Source organism: Zonotrichia albicollis, chromosome 2 (genome assembly GCF_047830755.1).
Source record: "Zonotrichia albicollis isolate bZonAlb1 chromosome 2, bZonAlb1.hap1, whole genome shotgun sequence".
NCBI classification, from domain to species: Eukaryota; Metazoa; Chordata; class Aves; order Passeriformes; family Passerellidae; genus Zonotrichia; species Zonotrichia albicollis.
The window spans coordinates 1,680,683-1,703,010 of NC_133820.1; the positions used below are offsets into that span (position 1 = coordinate 1,680,683).

At 50.6% G+C, this 22,328-nt stretch overlaps 1 protein-coding gene across 20 annotated transcripts in view; it reads left to right on the forward strand.

The window, feature by feature from the left end:
• The first annotated feature begins 1,383 nt into the window (after positions 1-1,383).
• GDPD5 (glycerophosphodiester phosphodiesterase domain containing 5) overlaps positions 1,384-22,328 on the forward strand; it is a 100,643-nt gene continuing 79,698 nt past the window's right edge. For 19 of the 20 annotated variants that reach the window (XR_012577594.1, XR_012577597.1, XR_012577598.1 and 16 more), the window contains exon 1: positions 1,384-1,574. The gene's annotated coding sequence lies outside the window, so the exon portion shown is untranslated. Of the gene's footprint in view, positions 1,575-8,995; positions 9,127-22,328 lie in introns of those variants that run through there. The other variant, XR_012577602.1, reaches the window with a different exon arrangement.

Genomic DNA, 22,328 nt, shown 5'->3' on the forward strand with positions numbered 1-22,328 from the left:
TGAACTCTTTCTGCTGAAGTTAAAAGGCAATCCTTAGGCACAAAACCAACGATGTTTGAAGTTTGGCAAAGGCACCAGACTTTATTATTGCCTTGGAATATCTGCATCTGTCCTGTCCCCTCCTGTACATCCACCCCAAGCCTGCAGGAAAACACATCCTAAACCAGGCAGCAAATAAAATGCTCCCACAGGAGAGATTTTCATCAGGATTTAAGGTCATCACAGCTCTCAGGCTTGTGATTCTGCAATCTCTCCTGTCAGCAGTGCTGGAAGGAGAAGCACTTGGCAAAGGGCTGCCAGGACAGCTGCCTGTACCTCAACCCCACAGCTCCTCTGCTGTGCTGCTCCTTGCTTGGATCGGAGTCTAAATTCTCATTTTTCACCTCCAGTCTTTCCCTACTGCTGGGTGCTGCAGGATTATTTCTGTTTCTCCAAGGAAAAGTGCCAGTTGTCAGCGACCTCTCAGCTTAGTCTGCCTCAGTGAAGAGGAGTCTGGCATTTGGCTTGTGCTTGCTTGTTATTTTGACAGCACATCCCTTCCTTTAGCTCTGCTTGGATCAGTCTACTTCAGGGCTGGGCCAAAAAAGTGGGAAATGGCCAATTTGCAGGGAAAAAAATGAATCTGTTGCTGTCAGCCAAGTGTTTTGTCACCTTGCATCAAGAAGGGCAAAGGATTCACAGCCAGGACACAGCTGAGTTTTGGCCACAGAGCTGGGCAGGCTTGGGCATCCTTCTCATCCCAAATAACGTGCGCTGCTGCAGTGTGAGGAAAACAAGTCCTGAGCATGGTGTAGGTCCAACAGAACACTCATCCTTCCCAAAATGCCACAGCAGGGTGGCCTCAGTGTGGAGATCAGGTCCACCTGCACAGTTGGGAGTTCAGGATCTAACGCAGGACCAGGTGAGCTGATAAAGGGGTAGAGAAAACGAAGGGCGAGTTGGAAAGGTGGGGAGAAATCAGGAGGTTGCACAGCCCAAACCTGCACCTGATCCTTTTTTATTCAACTAGGGGGGAACACAGAACATCCCTCCTGCCCCATCCCTGCAAGTGTCCAACGCCAGGCTGGACGGGCTTGGAACAACCCGGGACAGTGGAAAGGGGGGCTGGAATGTGATGATCCTTAAGTTCCCTTCCGTCCCAACCCATTCTGTGATTCCGGGGTGCTCGCTGCCCTTTAGGGGCTCAGCATTCCCAAATCCCCGGCACAGCGCCAAGGGCTGCTCCAACATTTCCCTGGCCCCCCAAAATCGGAACTCGCAGTTCTGGTGGGGGTTCGCTCGCAGCCCTAAAGAAAAGAACTCCGCACGCTTGGGTGCAGCTTCCTTTTCTTCTCCTCCTCCTTCTCCTGCTGCCGCCGCCGTCCCTGCGCTCCTCCCGCGCCGCCCGGGGCGGAGCCGAGCCCGGCCCAGCGCCCGCCCCGCTCCCGAGCCGAGCCGAGCCGGGCTGCGGGGCCGCGGCCGTGCCAGCGCCGTCCCTGCGCCCTTCGCTGCCGGCCCTGGCACTGCCCCGCCGCCGGGGCCGGGCTGCCCTTTCCCGGGGCTCGGCAACCTGGCGGATCTGCCGGCGGCTGCAGGTAACGGGGAGGGCAGGGAGGGCTGGGGGCTGCGGGGATGCTGAGCGGCTGCGGCTGGGACAGCGCTGCCGGGCTGGCGGCACCCCCAGGAGCTGCTGCGGGGTGCGGAGCCGCGCTGCTTTGCCCCCAAAGGTGTGTGCTTTGCCCCCAAAGGTGTGTGCTTTGCCCCCAAAGGTGTGTGCTTTGCCCAAAAGGTGTGTGCTTTGCCCAAAAAGTGTGTGCTTTGCCCCCAAAGGTGTGCGCTTTGCCCCCAAAGGTGTTTGTGTTTCCGTGCCCTGCGTGCCCCCTCCCCACCCCACCCTCAGCATCCCGAGCCAAGTTGGGGATGCGAGCGGCGGCTCCCGGTGCTGGGAATGTGGGATGTGGGATGTGGGTGTGTACCCACCCGGGGAGCCCCCTCCGGTCCCCGGGACCCCCGAAGTGTCCGGGTGTGGATGCGGAGAGCGCTGCTCCCCTTCGGGCCCTGCCTGTTTAGCAGGGAGCGCTCCGGTTCCGTGTGAGGTGATGGATCTGCAGCGTCCCGCCGGTCCAGGGCTTCGCACCGCTGCTGTCCGGAGCTGTAAAATCCTGAGGCAGCACAATCCCGAGAGGGATTGATTTATTTGTTGTTGCTGGTCCATCTGGAGGAGCGCTCGGTGCCCATCCAGCTCCCTGAGGATGCTCAGGGATGTCCTGGTGACATTCCCCGGCAGCTTCAAGACCCCAAATTTCCAGCGAGCACTGAGCAGGGAGGGTGAAAAAAGGTGAATATAAGAGGGTGTCACTTGATGCTTGGCAAAGAAACTAATGCAAAAAAAAAAAAAAAAGAGTAATTGAGGGAAAATAGAGAGGGAAAATTGTCTCGTTGCTGTTTTATTGAAACCCTCACCCACGTCCTGTCCGTTCCCCGCCCGGAAAACTGGGCATGGAGGAGTTGCAGTCGGCATGTGAGCCCTGCTCTGGAAAAGGGCTGCTGGAGCAATTCCTGGTGTGGAAGCTGTGAAATTTCACCCCTGGCGAGATGGAAATGGGGATTCTCCAGCCAGGAAAAACCTGGCTGTGTGGAACTCGCCGTGCTCCGGGATTGTAGGGCTGGGTCCTTCCAGCCGCTCTTGCTGTGTGTAATCGTGTTGGCTTAAGGGTTATTTTGGGGCTGGAGAGGGATTAGGGATAGATGTCAGGAACAGGCAGAGCCATACTGCATGTGGAACTTTAAAAATAATGAATTATGGTTCTCTTTGCTGGCTCTTTGTCCCGGTGGGAAGGAGCCCGTGTGGATTTTTCTCCATTAGAAAGTTACATTGTACACGGAGAACATAAATCCCGGGTGCTGGAGTCTCCTCAGGATGCCCCAGCTGCCAGGAAATTTAGATTGCTGCTGATTAGCAAGTACAAGTCAGAGTGGTGCTGCTTCTTAAAGAGCTTTTTTGGGCTTTGGATCACCCATGCAGGATAACAGCCTTCTCCCTTCTTTCCCCCTCACAAATTACCAGCTTACACTTGGCAGGTGTGGCCGGGGAAAAGCTGAGGTAAATGGATTTCCTGCCTCGCATTTTGTCTGGCGTGTCCATTTTCCTCATCAGCTTGCTATGGAAAATGGTCCATTAATTCATTAGCCAGCCTTTATCCACCTGAGCAGTGATGCATCCTGACTCCTTAAAGCCTGTTATTTTAACATCTCCTCCTCTGCCAAGCTTTGAAACATCTTCACGCTGCTACCCCAGCAATGTGGAGCTGCAGAATATTTCTCTGTGATTTAGGAGGTGCTTCTTCAGAGGCAAATACAAGCTCTGCTTTGATGGCAGAGTTAATTTTAGAGTGGGTGTCTCTGTCAAGCTGTACTTTTTTTACTAAATGAGCGTGTTCTGCTTGTTACACTTTTCCCTGCCATGAATTCAGCAAAGCACAACCGGTGTTTGTCTTGGAAGGAGAATGAGTCTTGGTCAGATCAATTGATTTGGTGTCACGTTGTACATTCAGAAACTGCTGGCTCAGAATTAATGACAAAGGGTCTGGTTTTTAGCAAGGCAATAAATTGCTTGATAAATCAGGAAGGTTATAACGAGACACAGAACCAGCTGTGAAGGGACAGCCCTTTGTTGTACTTTTACCCATTAACTGTGTACCCAGGTGTATTTGATTCAAGTAACTGCCTTAAAGTCACCTTGCCAAAATCAGTGTATTTAGGGGTGTTTTTTGTGGGTTTTTAACATGTGGGTTGGAGTAACAACCAGGTGCAAGGGCTGTTGTAGTTGGAGGTTAAAGATGCAGGGAGCAGGTGGCTCCTTCACCCTGATTTGTGTCAGAGGCACTTTGATGCTCACAGGTGGTGGAAGTGAGGTCTGGGTGCCCTTTAACCAGACACACCTGGGGGGAATATTGTCCTTTGACTTGCTCTGTGAGTCTTCCCGAGGGTGAAGATAAAAGGCAATGATTGTACCTTTGAAATTCCCTGGTGCAGCTCAGGGCTTGTGGGGAAGGTGGGGCTGGACCTGGAGGGGCACTCAGGGCTTTCCTGCAAACACAGTGGGATAGGAACACGCTTTCCTTGGAGTCTGCAGTGCAGGATTTAATCTCCTTTTTGTTGAGATGAAGCACCCACAGAGGTTGTGCTTCCGTTCCTGAGATGCTTTGCACCTTCATGATGATATTTGTGGGGTGGTTTGGGTTGGAAAGGACCTTAAAGCTCCTCCAGTTGCACCCTCTGAGATGAAGAGATGGGACCCACCTGGCAGCCACTTTGCTTCATTAGGCTGCAGCCGCTGCTAATTAGGCTCCAACGAGCTCAGTATGGGGTAATTGAGTCTTGTCCTGCTGCGGGTTCTGCTGGAGCTGCCGTGGGTGAGTGGTGTTTTATTTTATTAATCTATTGCAGGGCGTTCCAGGGCTGCCCAGAGTCCCTGTTGAGGGCAGGGCTGGGCTGAGCAGTGGCCGTGCTCAGGAGAGGGCAGTGTCACACCGAGGAGCCCGTTCCCTGGCCCTGCTGAGGAGCGCAGGGGCTGCCACCTCCTCAGAGCAGTTCCAGTTTAGGAGCCAGGCTCCTCATCCCCCTCCCTTCTTCCCACACCAAATATCCCCCTCCACCCTGCTCCTGGTGCCTGCAGCCCCTTGCAGGAACGCTCTGAGCATGGTGCTGGGAAAAGGGGTTTGAAACACTTTATGGCAGTTGCCTTTGCCTGCCAGCCCCTCTATAAACAGTGATTAGATACAGCTACTTCAATGCATGTCTTGACTTTAAAAAAAATAAATTAAATTGCTGCACATTGGTGTTTGGCTCTGCTGCTTTTTCCTCTTTAGCAAACCACTGTGTTCTCTCCACTTCCTCCAGAAGTACCCACAGATACTGGCAGGACAACTGCCTGAATATTTGGTGCAATAGTCTGTCATTGCTCAATAGCCTGACAAACAACAAAAAAGGTTTTATTTTTTATATGCAATTAAATATTTGTAGAAGGTTTCTGCCAAGGAGTGGCTTCAAGGTACAGGGTGTTCAAACAAGGAGCTTCTGGGGTGGCAGCTGGGAAGGTTTTTGTGTCCGTGCCTCCATACATTCCATGTTTCCACATTTGGAATCCATCTCAGGTTGGGATAGAGCTCTGTCTGTTTTGTTGTTCTCCTGGTCCTTGGGCAGGATTGGTCCTGATGATGAAAAGTGAAAATGAAAATGTTTCTTTTTTGGACTGTTTTTTGTGGGTGTGACTCTTGAGCTGGTTTTATTTCCTTTTTCCTCCCTGCTGGATGAAGGATGAACTGGGGATAGGAGAGGGGGAAATCGCACCGTTCCTGGGGTGCTGCACAAATCTGGGCACCATCCCCATCTGTGCAGAGCCCTGCTGGTGGTTAATCTCTTCCTTGGGAAGAGCCTGGACTGGTTTTAGTGTAATGCCTTAGTCCTGAGCCCTTCTGCCCTCCCTGCATCCCTGTCCGTGCTGGAGCCACAGTTTCCATGAGGAGCTGGGGCTCCGGGCTGCTGGATCCTGGCGGTGATGGACTGTGAGTTTGTTCTCTTGCTGGCTGGGAATGCTCAGGAGAATCTGTTTCACTTTCGGAGTTTCACCACGTGGTGCTGTGCCACAGCAGCTTTTTCTCTCCCACTTTCCCCCTTAGATGTCAGCTTGCCTTTGATTTTTTTTTATTTATTTACTTTAAATCCTGCTGCAACTTGTAAAACCGCTTCATAAATGCCTGGCCCCTGTGTTTTGCTTCCCTTTCCTCCTCGCTGAGGTGAAATGAAACTTTGTCCCTCCCCCAGCCCGAGGTGAAATGCACAGAGCAGAAATATTCTGGTCCTTGGCTGTTTTTAGCTGTGCTGAGTTCCAGGCTCACGTTTGCCCAGGGAAAGCAGCTTGGATGTGACTGAAATAGTCCAAGGTGAAACCCAGAGTTTCCTCTAAGAGGTATTTTTGGGTGTAGCCTTTAAAAAGATGTAATGGACTGGTTGTACCCTCCAACATCCATCCGCGTGTTCTCCTGAGCCACTCTGGGAGATTATATTTGGGCCACTTAGCTGGTATTGATGAATCTCTTGAGCTGACAGTCACCTAATCATAAATCAAGTCTAAAATCAAGTCAGTGTTCTGCAGAACTGCAGCAAAACAAAATGCATTCCATTTCCTGACTTGGGAATCGGCGCCTGACGGTGCCAGGGGATGCTCAGGGTGTTCCACAGCATTCTTGGGAAGCAGAGCTAATCCTGAGCAGGGCACTTAAGAGCTTGGGGAGGATTTGAGGCTCAAGGCTGGCTTGCTGTGCTGTGAAATTGCGCTGGACCTTGCCAGGAGGGAGGGACGTGGCCCTGGGGGTGTCCCTCTGTGTGTGACCCCATCTCAGCCCCGTGTGCTGGCTGCAGGGCTCCTGTCCCAGTAAAACCTTGGGGAATGGGGATAAAACCGGGATCTGTGTCCTCAGTGCTGCCCCAAGGGACAGGGTAGGGCTGGGGGCTTCCCAGGTTACAGCTTAAACCCAGTCCCTGGGAGGGACAGAGAGGGCTTAGGTTTGTTTACAGGGATTTACCCCTGTGCTGAGGGCACTCTCTGATATTTGGGTGGATTTTGTTGTCTGCATTGGTGCTTTTTTTTTTTTTTGCCTTTTTTTTTTTTTTGCCAAGTGGTAATTAACGCTTTCCTTGGGATTAAAATATTTCCTGCATGTCCCAGCTGTTGGTGTAGCAAAGAGTCATCCAACCCCTTGACCTTCCTCAGAGGAAGAAAAGGCTCTTTTGGAGAAGGTGGGAAGTGTTTGTTCAAATCCAGGCTGTGTCTCTTCCCAACTACTCTGAGCAACCTGGGCTAGTGGAAGGTGTCCCTGCCCATGGAAAATGATGATTTTTAAGACCCCTTCCTACCCAAACCTTTCTGTGATGATTCTGTAATTCTCCTTTCTTGCATGAAGCAGCCCTGTAAAGAAATTATTCCTCAAGGCTGTCAGGTAGGTGATGGTTTTTAGGCAGTTTCCTGATCAAACAGTGATTATTTGCAGATATTGTGGGGAATTTTGGTGTCCATCTGCCTGCTAATTCTTCAGGAATCTTGTCAGTGAGATTTCAGGCTGTCAGTCAGTCCTGTTGCAGTTTGAAGCCCAGCAAAGAGGCAGCTCCTGGGTCCTGCTTTGGGTGTCCAGGTGTGATTTGCTCTGTTTCCCTCAAGCATTTTGGGCTTGGATTTCCTCATCCATGGTTGATCTTGGAGATCTGCACAGCAGTAATGCCTGAACAGTCCTTGAGATCTGTGCATTTGGGGGATTTGGGAACCCTGGAATTCATCAAGCCATGAGGTGAGGTGAGACCTTCTCAAGCACCTATTTTTAGATGTGTTCCTGTTCACGTGCAAATTACACTCATCATCAAGGATTGCTCTGCACTTGGGACACTGGATTTGTAATCCCTGTTTTCCAGCTCTTAGATACCAAAATGCCTGCCAAAAATACAGATATTGCTGTCTCCTTTTCCCCTGTGCCCTAGAGCTGGGGACTGGCAGCTCCCACCCCACTTTCTGATGCTCTGTGAATACAGAGTGGTGGCAGGCTCTGGTTTTTGGGCTGATTTCCCCTCCCTGCATGGTTTTTAGCATCAGTTGGTGGTGGCTGCAGCTTGCAGGATCATCTCCTGCTTGCCTGGGTGCAGGATGGAGGCCGGATCTGCTGTCAGAGTGAAGCTGCTCAGCTCCTCCTTAGCTGGGAGTTAATCACCCAGAGGCACAGAGCTCGAAGCCCTCATTAAAAGGCTGATTTAAAGTGCAAGGTTGACAGCTCGGCTGGAGATGCTTTCCCTTATCACAACTGGTCCCTAATCTGTCTCCTCTGCGTAGGGATGTGTTTGTTTGGGGTTTTTTGGATTTGGATCTCTGGGAGAGCTGAGTGCTGAAGGAATGTGCTGTGAGACAGCTGCAGATGCTGAGATGTCGGTGTGGTGGGGATAAAGCTGCTCTGGTGTGCCTGAGGCTGGCAGGGAGAGCCTTGTGTGCCTCACAAGGTCACTGTGATTCCCAAACACAAACCCTGCCAGGGCTCCTGGACACTTGTGCTCTGCCGAGGGAAATAAATAAAGCTGCTTGTGGGCTTAAGGGATGGGGCAGTGTGGGAGGGGATTGTCCTTCCCTGGCCATGCACCTGGGCAGGTTTCAGCTCCAAGCCTTGTGCTGGGCTTTGCTGAGCCCCAGCAGCTGCAGGGAATCGTTCTGCAATGGTTCTGGGAGGGAATCTCTGCCTCAGTGTCCCCTGGGGCAGGGGGTGGCTCCTCTGCATGCTCTGGGGTGTCAGGAGGAAGGCTGGCTCGTTCATGGCAAAATTGGATGGGTCTTTTGGGCTGGAAATCCCTCCTGGAGCTGATGTGATGGCCACCCCAGGGTTAGAGTGACAATATGGCTCAGGAGGGAAGCCTGGGGGCTTGTTGGGAAGCCCTGACCTGGTGTCCAGGCTCTCAGAGCTGCCCTGTGATGAGCAGGTACAGATCCACTTCTAACAGCACAATAAGCTTAAATTTTTATGTCCTCTGTGTTTCTCAAAGGCTCAGCTCACTCTCATGACAGAAGGGGTTCAACAGAGTCCTTAAATCCAAATTTCTGGGGTAATTGGTTATATTGAGCTGTACTGGACCCGTGAGGAAATCACTTTGCTCTTTTGACTTCTCTCCCAACTCAGGGGAAATAATGGCTTTTCCCTTATTTCCCTGAACTTTGCAGCTCACCTGCAGGGTTCCCTGGAAGGACACATCCTAAAGCCTGGCTTGGATCCTGCTCTCCTGGAGCAGATTTGGGGTTGGATGTTGAGCTTGGGGCGAGCACCAAGGGCAGCTGAGGCCAAAGGAGTCACAAACCCCAACGTGCCCGCTCCACTCTCTGCACCTTCCCAGGCATTTTGTGCCTGCCCTTATCTGGGCTGATATTTGCAGTGCTGATAAGAGAGGGTCTGTAACAAGTGTGCTGTGCCTCAGATAAAACCTGCAGTGCGTAAGAGCTGTTCCAGCTCGCCCTTATCAGCTCTATTAAACCTGGATATCAGCAGGGCTTCGGGGATGGGGCTCCCGCAGCACTCCACAGCCAGGCAGCAACTGTGCTGGGGCTGCTGCTGCTGCTCTGTAAGTCCCCCTCCAGGGTGCCTTTCTTTTCTTTTCTTGGGTTTATTTTTATTTTTGGGGTTTTTTTCAAGTGCTTCTTTGGTTTTTTTGGGGTGTTTTTTGGTTTTTGTTTTGGGAGTTTTTGGGTGTTTTTTTCCTTTTTTTTGTTTTTGGGGTTTTTTTGTTGGCTTTTTTTTGTTTTGGGTTTTTTTATTTGTTTGTTTTTTTGGGGGGTTAGTTTTTGTTGGGTTTTTGGGGTTTTATTGGTTGGGTTTTTTTTGGTTTTTTTTTGGTTGGCTTTTTTTTGTTGACTTTTCTTGTGGATTTTTTTGGGGTTTTATTTGCAGTTTTTGTTGGGTTTTATTTGGGGTTTTTTTATGGAGGGATTGGGTTTTTTTGGTGGTTTTTTTGGGGGTATTTTTTTGGCAGGTTTTTGGGGTTTTTTTGTGGGTTGTTTTGTTTTGGAGTTTTTTTGGGGGCGTTGGGGATTTTGAGGGGGGTTGGGGTTTTTTGGTTTTGGGGTTTTTGGTGGGTTTTTTTGTTTGGTTATCAGGTTTTTTCAGTTTTTTGGGGTTTTTTTCTTTAATTTAAATTTTGGGACCAAGGCTTGTGAACTGCAAGGTTTCAGATCCAATTTTGGGATCGAGGTTTGTGAAGTGCAGGGCAGCTGCCTGCTGGTTGTGTGCTCTGTGTGAGGGTAATGAGGTGGTGGCTGTTGAACAGGCTGGATTGGAGGTGTCACATCTCCAAAAAGAGGTGCAGATGTGGCACTTTGGGACTGCAGATGTGGCACTTGGGGACGTGGTTTAGTGCTGGACCTGGCACAGGTTACTGGCTGGACTCGAAGGTGAAGGTTGGACTTCAACTCTTAGGGGTGTTTTCCAAACTTAAGGATGCTGTGAGTTAAATTGAGGGATTCTTGCGTCTCTCCAGGCTGCTCTTTGCTCAGAGAAGGATATCTTGAGGTTTTTGTGCAGCCATTGAACACCAGTGCAGGGAGCCCAGATTTCCTGCACCACCTCAGGGCTCTGACCTCTGCAAGGGTGAGCAAACATTGGGTTGAAGCTGCCAAAGGGTGAAGTGGTGGAGAATTGGACACTTCCAGGGATCCAGGGGCAGCCACAGCTGCTCTGGGCACCCTGTGCCAGGGCCTGCCCACCCTCCCAGCCAGGAATTCCTTCCCAAAATCCCATCTGGCCATGGGAAACCATTCCCTGTGTCCTGTCCCTCTTCAAGCCTGAGCTGGGCTCAATCTGAGGAGAATCAGCCCTGCTGGAGCTGCTGAGAGATGGGTTTGGACAGAACTGGGACTGGTTGCTGTTCCCTGCTGCTGTGCCCAAGGTCAGCCTGACCCTGGAGCTCCCAAACTGTTCCCAGTTTCCCAGCCAGCAGCACTTGGTGCTATCAGCTGTGTGAGCAGCTCATGGGCTTTATCAGCCCCCGGTGCCTCTGCCTGGGCTGTGCAGTTCAAATCAGAGGGAACAGGAGGTCCTGGGGCTGTGCAATTCCAGTGCCTGACCCAGCAAAGCCATCTGGTGTCTCCCAGGCTGGATCTGCTGATGGTTCTGTCTGGATTGGCTGGGAAGGTGGGGAGAAGGAGCATCCTTGGTGCTTTTGGCAGCTCCAGCCCCTCAGGACTGAGGCACTGCCACATTTCCCCGGTCTAAAAACCACAGCCAGGAAACACAAAGGGAAGGGGTGGCAGTGACCTCAAATCTCCTTTTAACATGGAGAGCTGCAAACTGGACCCCTGACTCAATTCTTCCTTTTTAGAGAGGATTTTCTGGAAACTTCAAGCTGGAAGTGAAATACAACTGTGGGGCAGCCTGGAGTTGGTCTTCTCCTGCATGCTTTTGTCTGGCCACCCTAAAACTTGTTGCTGTGCTTCAGCATTGCCTGAAGCTCCTGAGATATTCTGCTCCCACATTTGGTGACTGATCCCATATGTTTGATTCCAAAAGGCTGTTGCATTTTTTCCCTGTTTTTATGTTGGTTTTTTGTTTTTTTTTTTTCCGTCCTGTGAAGGAAAGGTATGAAATAAATCCTGCCTAAAAGACTTGTGGCTGTCAGCTCTTGGACAGGGCTGTGAGGAAAACCCTGTTGTGTCTCATGCCCCATCAGCTTTAATGCTTGCTAAATGGCAGAGCTGTGGAGAACAGCTCTGGGGCCGGGATTACAAAAATAAATATTGCTGCAAGTGGCTGAGCTTGGGAGTAAATGATGCTGGGAGTGGATGTCCAGGGACTGCTGAGGTGTCTGGATTCCCCCAGGGCTCCCTGCCAGCTGGGAGGATTGGCAATTGGGGAAGGCAGCCTGTGGGGAAAGGCCTGTGTCCCAGCAGTGATAAATCCTCTCCCTGCTGTGCAATCTGACGGCTGTATTTATATATTTTTCTTTTATTTATTTTTTTCCCTGTTTTTTTTTTCCCTGTTTTTTTTTTCCCTGTTTTTTTTTTCCCTGTTTTTTTTTTCCCTGTTTTTTTTTTTTCCTGTTTTTTTTTTCCCTGGTTTTTTTTTTCCCTGGTTTTTTTTTCCTGTTTTTTTTTCCCTGTTTTTTTTTTCCCTGTTTTTTTTTTCCCTGTTTTTTTTTTCCCTGTTTTTTTTTTCCCTGTTTTTTTTTCCCGTTTTTTTTTCCCCTGTTTTTTTTCCCCTGTTTTTTTTTTCCCTGTTTTTTTTTTTTTTTTCCCCTGTTTTTTTGGTTTTGGTTTTTTTTTTCCCTGCTTTTTTTTCCCTGGGTTTTTTTTTTTTTCCCTGTTTTTTTTTTTTCCCTAGTTTTTTTCCCCCTGTTTTCTTTTTCCCCTGTTTTTTTCCCTGTTTTTTTTCCTTTTTTTTTTCCTGTTTTTTTGGTTTTTTGGGTTTTTTTTTTCCTTTTTTTTTTCCTAGTTTTTTCCTTTGGTGTCTACAAATGGTTTCTAGAGCTGAAACCATTTGTAGACTCTGATCTTTTCATTTTGCCCATCATTTACAGATGTGACAAAAAGAGAGAAAAAGGGTTTGCCACTTGTCTGGCTTTTAGAGAGCTCCAAAGTGATGGAAAATCAAATTAGGACCTGTCTGCCATGGTCATCCTGGAGCTCTGGGAGCTTTGCTCTTGCTTGTGCCATCTCCCTCCTGTTTCTCCATGGGAACAGGGAAGGACTGAGCTTTTTATCCTGCCTTTTAAATGGAGAAACACTGGAGAACCACAAAGAAATAATTTACTTGTCCTCAGATATTGTGACATCACTGAGGGTGATGCTCTGATGATGGCTCTGAAAGGAAAAGTGTCAGGTATTGAAAAGATTTGGGATCATCCTTCTTTCTCTTGCAGTCATCAGTGGTTTTGGCCAAGAAAATAGGTGTATTTTCTAGTTACTTAAAAAGATAAAGGACATGGCACTGCTTTGGTAGGGCAAGGTGAGGGTGTGAACTCTTGGATGCTGCAGAAAGGCAGACATGGAGATTGATTTTTTCCTTGAGGTTTGTTCCCATTAATCCGCCTTTGCCTTCTGATAGAACCCCTTTGACTGTGATGTTTTTAGAGGGTGGTGCAGGCTGAGGTGGGAGAGGGGGTCTGGAAATGCTGGCTGGGAGCCTTTGCCTGGCTCCAGCATTTTACTACAGAAGTTTTGCTCTGCTTTAGTTGTCACTCTTTGCCATGATCACTGGCACAGGCCCTCTGAGGAAATGGAATAATGCAATCTGTAGTGGTTTCCCTCCTTCCCTTTTCCTTTCCAGCAGCTTTTCCCCAGTGCAAAACCCCGAAGATGAGCCCTTGTTTTGTGATTATTTGTTATTTATTTCCCTGCTGTGATGGACGTTCAGCAGATAGCAGAAACACCTTCAGCTTTGGCTGAACCTGCCCAGAACAGCTCTGGGGGCTCTGCAGGGGGACGTGTTTGGCACAGGGATCTGGTTTATCCTGAGCCAACAATCCCAGCTCCCAGAGCATCCTTGGGACCACCAGACTGTGGAGGTGGCAATGGGAAAATGCTGCTGCTGCTGCAGTGACACAGCTTCATCATCTGGGGTGTTTTGCAGCTAAAACCCATTCCCTGAGTGTTGTTTGTGTTCATCCTGAGTGAGCTTTGGTGCCCTGGGAGTGTAACAGAGCTCTCCAAACCCACTCAGCTTCCTGCTTGCAATGCCTGAGGGGTGTGGAGGAGGCATTTATCCCACGGATAAATGGGAGAGCAGTAAAATCCCGATTTTATGGGGCTGGGTGGAGGTGTCTGAGCTGGTTTTGGCCATTGGCACATGGAGGTGTTGGCAGCTGAACCTGCCCCTGCTGCTCCCCCCAGCCCTGGTTCCCAAACCCTGGGGGTGCTCTGTGAATGATTTGGGAGCAGGGGATGTGTTGGATTTCCATCTGGAAGTGGCACTTTGCTGAGCACAGGAGATCCCAGGAATAACCTCCCTCTGGGGGTGGAACACCAACAGCATCACTCAGCTCTCCAAAAATGTTCTGTTTCACACTGAATGTGGGTCTCCTTAGGACAAGCTGTGAGCTGTTCTTGGTGGAAATAAGCCACAGAATAAAGTGAAAATTGGTTTGAGGCTGATCAGGGTCCAGTCCCTAAGGGAATATCCAGTGTCCCCAAAGTAATCAGTCTACCCAGACTAAAAGGTGAGAATAAAGGAAATTTCCTCTTGAGATGTCATCTCCCCAAGGTCTTTGCTGTGCTGTGGGTTTGTTTGCTGCCAGGCTGGGCAGTGACAGAGCTCTGTGTGTCACTCAGGTTTGTGTTTTCCTGGCAGTTCAGGACCTTGCACTGCTGGCCCGGCGACTCCTGACCTCATTGCTGCCCTGTGGCATGGAAGCCATCCCTGTGTCCTGTCCCTCCATCCCTTGTCCCCAACTGATCTCCTGGAGCCCCTTTAGGCACAGGAAGGGCTCTGAGCTCTCTTTGGCTCTTTCTCCTCTCCAGGTGCCCAGCCCATGGATGGGTGGCTGCCCAAATGCAGCATTTCTAGCATCTCTGGAAATGTCAGTGCTGATTTGGGCTCTGGGGGAGCTGGGGGTGCAGCAGAGCTCCCCACAAGGTGCTGTGACAGTGACAGGGACACGTCACCTCTGAGCTGTCAGTGACTCTGCTGCTGGTTTGGGCAGCCTTGGCTTGGCTTGGCTGTCCTTGTTTGCCCAGCACAAATGGATTTGTCACGCAGCTCCTGGTGGCTGTGATTTGTGTCTCTGGAGCAAATCCCACTCCTGAGTCCCTGCTTGCCTGCCTGCTGTGCTGCTGCTCAGCCTTCCCTGCTCCTCCAGCTCTCCATAAAACCTCTCTGCTCTCAGAAATACTCCTTGAGTCTTTGTCATCCTGTTTCTTGTTGGGTACAGAGATAATGCTGCTGTGGCATTCGCTTCTTATCCTGCCGTTGCACCTCTTGATAGTTTTTAACAGCTTAATTTAAAACAAGCTCTGAATTAAATTGTGTGGGTGGGATGCTTCTCTGACTCTGCTGAAACTTGTGGAAATTCCACGTGGCAAAAAATGGCTTTGGGAAGAGGCATCTCCTGAGATCTTCCTGTCATGGTTGTGCTTTTCTACTTGCTCCAGCCTCCCCACTTGCTGATGCTGTGCACTCAAAAAGCACAAAAGCTCTGCCTTGCACCCTGCCCAGAATAAACCCTCAGCTGAGAGCCATGGCAGCTCAGCAGAGCGACCTCAGAGGAGTCTTTACCGTGGTGGAAGCAGATGGAGCTTGACTTGGTGTCAGTTCTGAGCTCAGAATAACTCAGTTTTACAGCAGGGACGTGGAAAGGTGCAGTGCTGCCACAGGAGGAACTCAGCTCTGTGCAGAGCCAGTCCCAGGCAGGGATTATTCCCACTCTTGGGAAGCCTGGCCATGAGGAAAACCCGCACTTGGATGTGTTTTGTCTTGGGAGGGTGCTAAACAAGGTGTGATAAAGCATCCTCTGGTGCCAGATCCCACAGCTGGAGGCTCCTCTGGGAGAGGGGATGTCACAGCCCAGCTGTGGTTTGGGACCTGAGGGACCAGACCTGAAGGGATTCCCTCACAGCCAGGAATTCCCAATCTCCCATCCATCCCTGCCTTCTGGCAGTGGGAGCCATTCCCTTGTCCTGTCCCTCCATGCCTTGTCCCCAGTCCCTCTGCAGCTCTCCTGGAGCCCCTTCAGGCCTGTTAGAACCTGTTAGAGTCTGGACTGGGGCTTCCTGTACAATAATTAAGGTTAACCCCAGCAGCCCTTGCTGATGTTTGCCTTTTGCTCTAGAGGAAGGAAACGGGATCCTCATCTTTAGCTCAAATGCCATCTGTGCTTCCACTGACAGGAGTGGATCTGTGATGTGCTTAATGAAGCCTAGAAAGATGTCTCCGATAATAGACAGCAAATATCTGCCCTTTGCTTCCCAAAGTTATTGCAGGGCATCCTGTGATGGTTAAGGAAGGGAGGCCTTGTTGTTTTGGGGTTGTTTTTTGTTTGGTTGGTGAATTTTCAGAGGGGAAAGCCCCCTTGGAAAGCAGATGGCAGAGCTGGATCACGTGCTGCTTCAGCCTTGCCAGGCCAGCCCAAACAAATCTGCCCAATTGGTGCCTGTTTGGGGGAATCCCATTTCCAGAGCACCTCTGGGAACTTGGGAGTGTGGAAGGAGTGGGGTGTGCCCTGGTGTTGCTGCTGTAGCCTTGGGACACAGGATATTTGTAGGGAAAGGTTTACAGATAAATGGGCCTGGTTGATGATGAGCAGATGTGTCCACTTTGCTTTGGGAAGAGGTGCACAGCTTTGATGTTTCCAGCACTGAAAAAAAGCTGGTGGAGAAGAACCTGCAGCATTTGAGATCAATGAAAATCCTCTGCTTTGAGGGATTGGGAATCATGGAATCACAGACTGGTTTAGGTGGGAGGGATTTTGAAATTATCAGGACACTTTTCCCTATCCCAGGTTTCTCCAAGCCCTGTCCAGGCTGGCCTTGGACACTTCCAGGGATGGGACAGGAGTGATCCAAGGTAGGGAAGGAGGCTGGGACAGGGCTGAGACGCTGGGGAGCTCAGGGATTAGCACTAAATCCTGTGCACAGAAAGAAGCCTCAAATGCCTTGGATGTCTGGCATTTCAAGGATTTCTCCTCTGGTAAGGTTTTTGCTGAGCCTGCCAGTGAAAATCCCCAGAATGTCACAGTTATTGCATGAGATTTATGCACTAATAGGATTTAATTTCTGCAGAGCTTCTGGTGAGGGGAAGAAGTCCCTCCAAGGAGCACAGGTATTTTGGGAAAGGCTTAAGTGGAGTAAAATTCAGCTGCAATCATGCTGCAGCAGGGGAGCTTGGAGATGAGTGAGATGGAGCCAGGAGTTTGATCCCTTCCACATAGGATGTGCACAGCCTTGTCTCTCCCAGCTGTCCCTGAGCTCTTCCCTGCTGGAAAGAGAGGAATTGTCTCTGTGAAAAGGGTGTTCTGGGTCTGCCTGCTTTGCCATGGAAGCTCCTGCAGGGCTTGCAGAGGTGCTGCTGTCCCAGGGTTTGAGTTCCTGGCCCATGGGGAGCTGCTGCATTCTGCTCCTGTTTCCTTGCCCTGTCAGGGCTCCTGGGGGCTGAATAAGGGGAGGCTGGAGGGGAAGGGGAGTGTGGAAGGTTTCCTTCCTGGGGAAAAGGGCTGCCAATGCAGCTCAGGGGGAAGAAAACCAAACAAAGCAGCTTCTCTTCCCTTCTGGCTCAGGGAGGGGTGTGATGTCAAGGTGGAGCTGAGCCTGCCCCAAGACTCTGGGAATGTTTTTTCTTTCCTTTTTTTGAGGGATGGGGCATTGGTTTATGTGCTTTTCTGTTAAATCTCTCAAACAATGCTGCTTCCCCTTCCCTGGAGCAATTGTTCCCCACGGCTCCTTCCCCTTCCTCCCCATCGTGGGAAGAGCTCTGTGGTGATGATGGATGGGCTCAGATTGAGTCTCTGCTTTACCTTCCTTTGTCCTGCTCTGCTCTCTTGTTTTCCTTTGTTATTTCTGCCCAGATCCTCATCACAGGCTGGCCAAACCCAGATGTGTTAGTGCTGATGGAGGGAATGAAGTGTCAGAGCAGTTTCTGCCTTCACCTTGAACTTGGCAGGGCTGGGTTAATGACTCCATGGTCCTGGAGGGCTTTTCCAGCCTCAGGGATTCCTGATTCTACATGTACTGCCAAGTCTAACAGACTTTCTAGGTTTCATCCCTTGAGTCCATGTAGTCTCTCCTGGGAGAGCCAGTTTCTTCCTTAGGGAAAAAAAATGCTCTTTTTGTGGCCAGCCTAATCTCAAACCTTTTCAATTGCATCCATTTTGGGAGACAAGATTAATTTTTTTAATTGGTGTCATTTTTCAAGGCCCAAGAATCCCAAGACAGTGGCTGGGCCCTGGCACAGGCTGCACAGAGAAGCTGTGGCTGCCCCATTCCTGGAAGCCATCAAGAGATAAGATTGGATTTGTCCTTCAGGAGCATTTCCAAGGAAAATCTGTGTTAGAGGAGCATGGGAGAGATGCTGATCTCTCCACTGGGACTTCACTGGGAATTTAAGTCAGAACTGAGCAATTCCATGTGCCCCATGCAGGAATGATAAACCAGTGGATATTCCAGGCTAAAGGATGTAACTCCACTATGACCTGTTTCTTTTGGAAAATATCCCCCAGGCTCCTGATAAGAATTTGCAGGTCCTTCCAGCTTTATCAGAGGAGCTTCCTGCAGGGAGCTGTTGGTGATCTGTGCCAGGGAGGAAAGGGAAAGGCAGCTGGGTGAATATTCCATGGCAGCTTTGGAGGGCTCATGGAAAGGCAGCAGTGCCCTGGGGGGCTCTGCCCTCTCTGCTGAGGTGGAAATTGCATGGTCTGATGAAACAATAATTGATGGGAACCTGTTTTAGGGGATTCTATCATGCCTCAGCAGAGCCAGGACAGTCATCCTGTTGGGGAGTCCAACACCCACTGTACACACAGTAATTAAACACAGTAATTAACAGCCTGAACTGTGAGAGGTGCTCCGATGGAAACCTGACACTTCAGGATAAAATGTGGTGGATATTGAAAGCCTCTTTCCCTTTGGCAGTGGTAAAGGATGTTCTTGCATGGAAATCTGAAATAAAACCTCCTTTCTGTGCCCTTTGCACAGGCTGTGGTTAGGAACTGCAGGTAACCCCCTGAAATGGTTATTGACTGGAGAGCTGCCTGGCAGTGCTGCTGTTTGCTGACTCGACAGATGATAAAATCCTGTCCCAGTGTGGTCTGAGCATCTGTCCAAAGCCAGCTGTGTTTTTGGCTGTATTTAGTGTCCAAACTGTTTGGTGCTGTCCCAGGGGACAGGAGTGGATGAATAAATCACTTTTTGCACTGAGAGCTCACTGAGGGGAGCACAGGAGTGAAGGGGATGCTGTGGGAGCTGGGATTGTGGTGACTGCTGCAGCACAACTGTTGGGCTCTTCTCTGTGATTGCTTAGTGTTGTTTCTAATTAAGATAATAAATCAAGAAATTGCTTCTGGGAGCAGTTTTAGAGGAGATCTGGGGGAAATGGTGGATCTCTCTTTAGCAGACAATGAAGTGTTGAGCTGGTGCTGGCCAGGCAGAGGATCTGGGGCTCTTGGTTGATTTCTGGGAAGCAGGGTGAGATTCCTCCTTCCCTCCTCTTGGCAGACCATAACTCCCATGGTGATGTTCCCTTTGGCATTCCTTGCTGGAGGAAGATGGCAGCAATTTGGGACTGTGGAGTACTGGGCACTCTAAGCCCTGCTGCTTTTGTCTGAGGGATAACAGCACTGGACATGTCCAGAGATGGCAAATAAATCTGGGGCCTGCTTTGGATCAGCAGTGCTCCACAGATCCAGCTGTGGCAGTGGTGATTTTCTGAAGCACTGATCCTCTTCCTTCCATCCCAGTCCCTCAGAACAAAACAAACCCACCAGTTCAGGTGCCAGAACTCGCTGCTGACTCTGCACAAGTTGTTTGCGCTTCTCTTGCATCCCTTTTATTTTCTTGCCCCAGAGTTTGGGCCCCAGGGAAGGGACTTGTGGAAAGTGTTCAGTGCAGGGCTGATCCAGAGGTGTAGGGAGGAGCAGAGGAACAGAGTTAACAGATAAACATCCCCATCCCCAGTTGTTTGGAGACCTCTTGCATTGCTGTGTGATAATTGTGTCCCAAACATAACAAGGGACAGGATGGGAGGAAGTGCTGGGGGAAGTTTAGGTTGGATGTGAGGAGGAATTTCTTCCCTGGAGGAGTGGTCAGGCACGGGGGTAGGCTGACATGGGGAATGGTGGAATCACAGCCCCTGGAAGGGCTCAGGAGTTGTGTGGATTTGTGGCATTGTAGTGCTGGTTAATAGTTGGACTCAGTCTTAGAGGCCTTTCCCAACCTTAATGATTCTATTTCAATACAACTTTATTTCTTATTTTTGCAATAAATCTAGATGGGGTCTGCTCTTAAAAGCAGATACCCATTAAGAATCTAGGAAACTTGGTCTTCCCAGTGTGGGATCCTTTAGGCTTTAAAAGGTTGTGATTATTATCAAGATTTCTGTCTTGGAGCTGTGTGCTGGCTGTGTTGCTCTTGGTGGGACCATGTGAGGGCTCCAGGAGGCTCCTTGGTGGGACCATGTGAGGGCTCCAGGAGGCTCCTTGCCTCTGGTGGGTTTTGTTCTTGTTTTTGGCTGCTGTCCTGTCCCTGGTGTGGTCCCAGACAGCCATGGCAGAGGTGCCAGCCTTAGCTGGGTGCTGCAGGAGAACCCTTGTGTCACATGCTTGGGATGGGCACTGAGTTCCATGGGGCTGCAGGGACTGTGGGCCAGCTCCTGTTTGTTCAGGCTGCCCTTGGCCCTCTGGATAACCCCCTCTAATCCCCGGGCTTACACAAAACCAGCGGCACCAGAGAGTGTCTGAGCAGAGATTAGCCGCGGCCGAATGCGAAAGCGCCCAGGGGAAACTGAAATATTTCTGCTGCTAAAAACAACTCCCAAACTCTTACTTTGAGTTTTGGTTCTAAATTCATTTATTTTTTAGCTCTGTGTTCTGAACCAGAGCTGCTCAATGCCACGGGTCCCTCGTGCAAAGACTTCTCCATCCTGCACCAGAAGCGTCTCTGTCCCTGCTGTCCCCTGCACGGTGCTGGCACGAGCCAGGTGCCCTCGAGGTGACAGCTGGGGGTGGCTCTGTGCTGCTCTGGCTGATCCCCGCTAATGCAGTGTTTGGAGAGCCTGGCTTGCTGAGGACAGGCAGCTCTGAGGGAGATAAACACCAGGCTGACCTCAGCTGTGCCCAGATCGTTTGACCTGAGGGCAGCTTGTGGTGCATCCTCTGGAGAAATCAATTTTTAAACAGAATTTTTGAAAGAGAGGGGTGCTTAAGAAGCCCACAGGTGTGCTGGTAGCACCTCTGAAATGTTCACAGCATACCCTGAGTTGGGAGGGACCCATGAGCTGAGCTGAGCTCAGACAGGCTTGGCTGTGATGGTTTGTGCTGGCACAAGCTGGATGGAGCTTGGAGCAGTGTGGGACAGTGGAAGGTGTCCCTGCCCATGGCACAGATGGGTCTGGATGGGCTCTGAGGTCCCTTCCAACCCCAGCCATTCCATTATTCTAAGTCATTTTGCCCCTGAGACCTTCCCAGCCCTGTGGGATGGGGGACAGGGATGCCCCATGCCACAGGTGGAATGCCCAACCCATCACCACCAGCTCTCATCTGCTCTTCTCAGTGTTTGCAGCTCAAAAAGCAGCCTGGGAATCCTGACTCTGCCTCCTGGTTATGAATTTAACATGAAACAGGGCTTTGCTCATGTTTTAAAAGCTGCCTACAGAAAGGTTGAGAGGAAAGCTAACACCAGGACAAACTTCCTGGGAGATAGGAGAACATTTGTTTGCTTTTCCTTTGGTGGAGAACCTCAGAGTGTGTTTGTAAAACTACATGTTGGTTTATTCACTCCAGAGCCAGGTATCTCCTGGGCTGGAGGGATCTGCTCTCCTCTGAGCAATTTAGATGAAAAACCAAAAAGAAGTTTGGGAAGATTACAGCAAGGAAAGGCATTGAACGAGTGTTTGCCAGGAATAACTTCTTGGGTGCCCTTGTCTCTGTGTTATCTGCTTGTGCCTCTGGAGGAATGCTGTTGCTGGAGCAGCAGAAGGTCACGGTGACACGTGCTGGGCTGCCAGGGCTGGCTGCCTTGCAGGGTGCTGCCTGAGGGAGCCTTTTTGTTCAATATCTCACTACAGCAGGGGGGCTCTTGTGGCACAGGAAACTTTGAGAATTTGTGTGAGTGAAGCACCATCTTCTGTGGGCTCTGTGGACTGGAATTGGTTCAGGGGTCAGAGGATAATAGAACACTGCAGGTTGGAATGGGCCTTTAAACATCATCCACCATTGCTCCCAGTTCCTGCTCTGCAGGCCTCTCCCTGTGTGTCCATCCCCAGCAGCTTGGGCTGAGTCCCTCTTGGGGCACCACAAGGCCTTGTTGTTTGGAACAGGAGCCCTGTGAGCACTGAGCAGGTTTATTCCCCTGCTGGGTGGAGGGAGCTGGGGCAGGAATTCAGGGTGCCAAGGGCAGCTGGTGCCATTGCCTGTGTCCCAGCAGGGAGGGCACTGCAGGGACAGTGGCACATGGGCACCCACGAGGGCACAGCTGAGCTGGCAAGGCCTGCCCTGGCTGTGGGTCAGCTGAGGGCACTGTTTACATCCTGTAATTAACAGCAGCAGTTAATCAGCGCCTGGCACGCCCCCAGACGCTGGGCTGGAGTCACAGTGTCTGCTGTGGCACTTGGATCCCTGTCCCAGAGGTGACAGCAGGCCAGGAGCAGACATGTGTCAGCTTGGGCTGTTGGTGCTGATTTATCCTCCTGCCCTGCCCAGTGTGTGCCTGCAGCACATAAATCACCAGCTTTATAAATCACAGCTTTAACTTCTTCCTCTTCTTGGCCTCTTGGAGAACCTACTTTGTGCAACTGTGCAGTTTTGGGGCTTTTTTTTAGAACACATTGAGAGGTTCGGGTTTGGAGAGACCTTAAATCTCATCCATGTCCATGGTCAGACACCTTCCACCATCTCAGGTGGCTCCAAGCCCCATCCAGCCTGGCCTGGGGCACTGCCAGGGGTCCAGGGGCAGCCACAGCTGCTCTGGGCACCTGTGCCAGGGTCTGCCCACCCTCACAGGGAGCAATTCCTTCTGATGATGAACCTCTGGGGCAGATTAAGGAGCACTTAGCAAGGGCAGAGCCTTGAACGCAGCATTTCTGGTCCTTGGTGGGACACAGAGCTGCTCACAGAAGGCCAGCCTGAGACTTTGG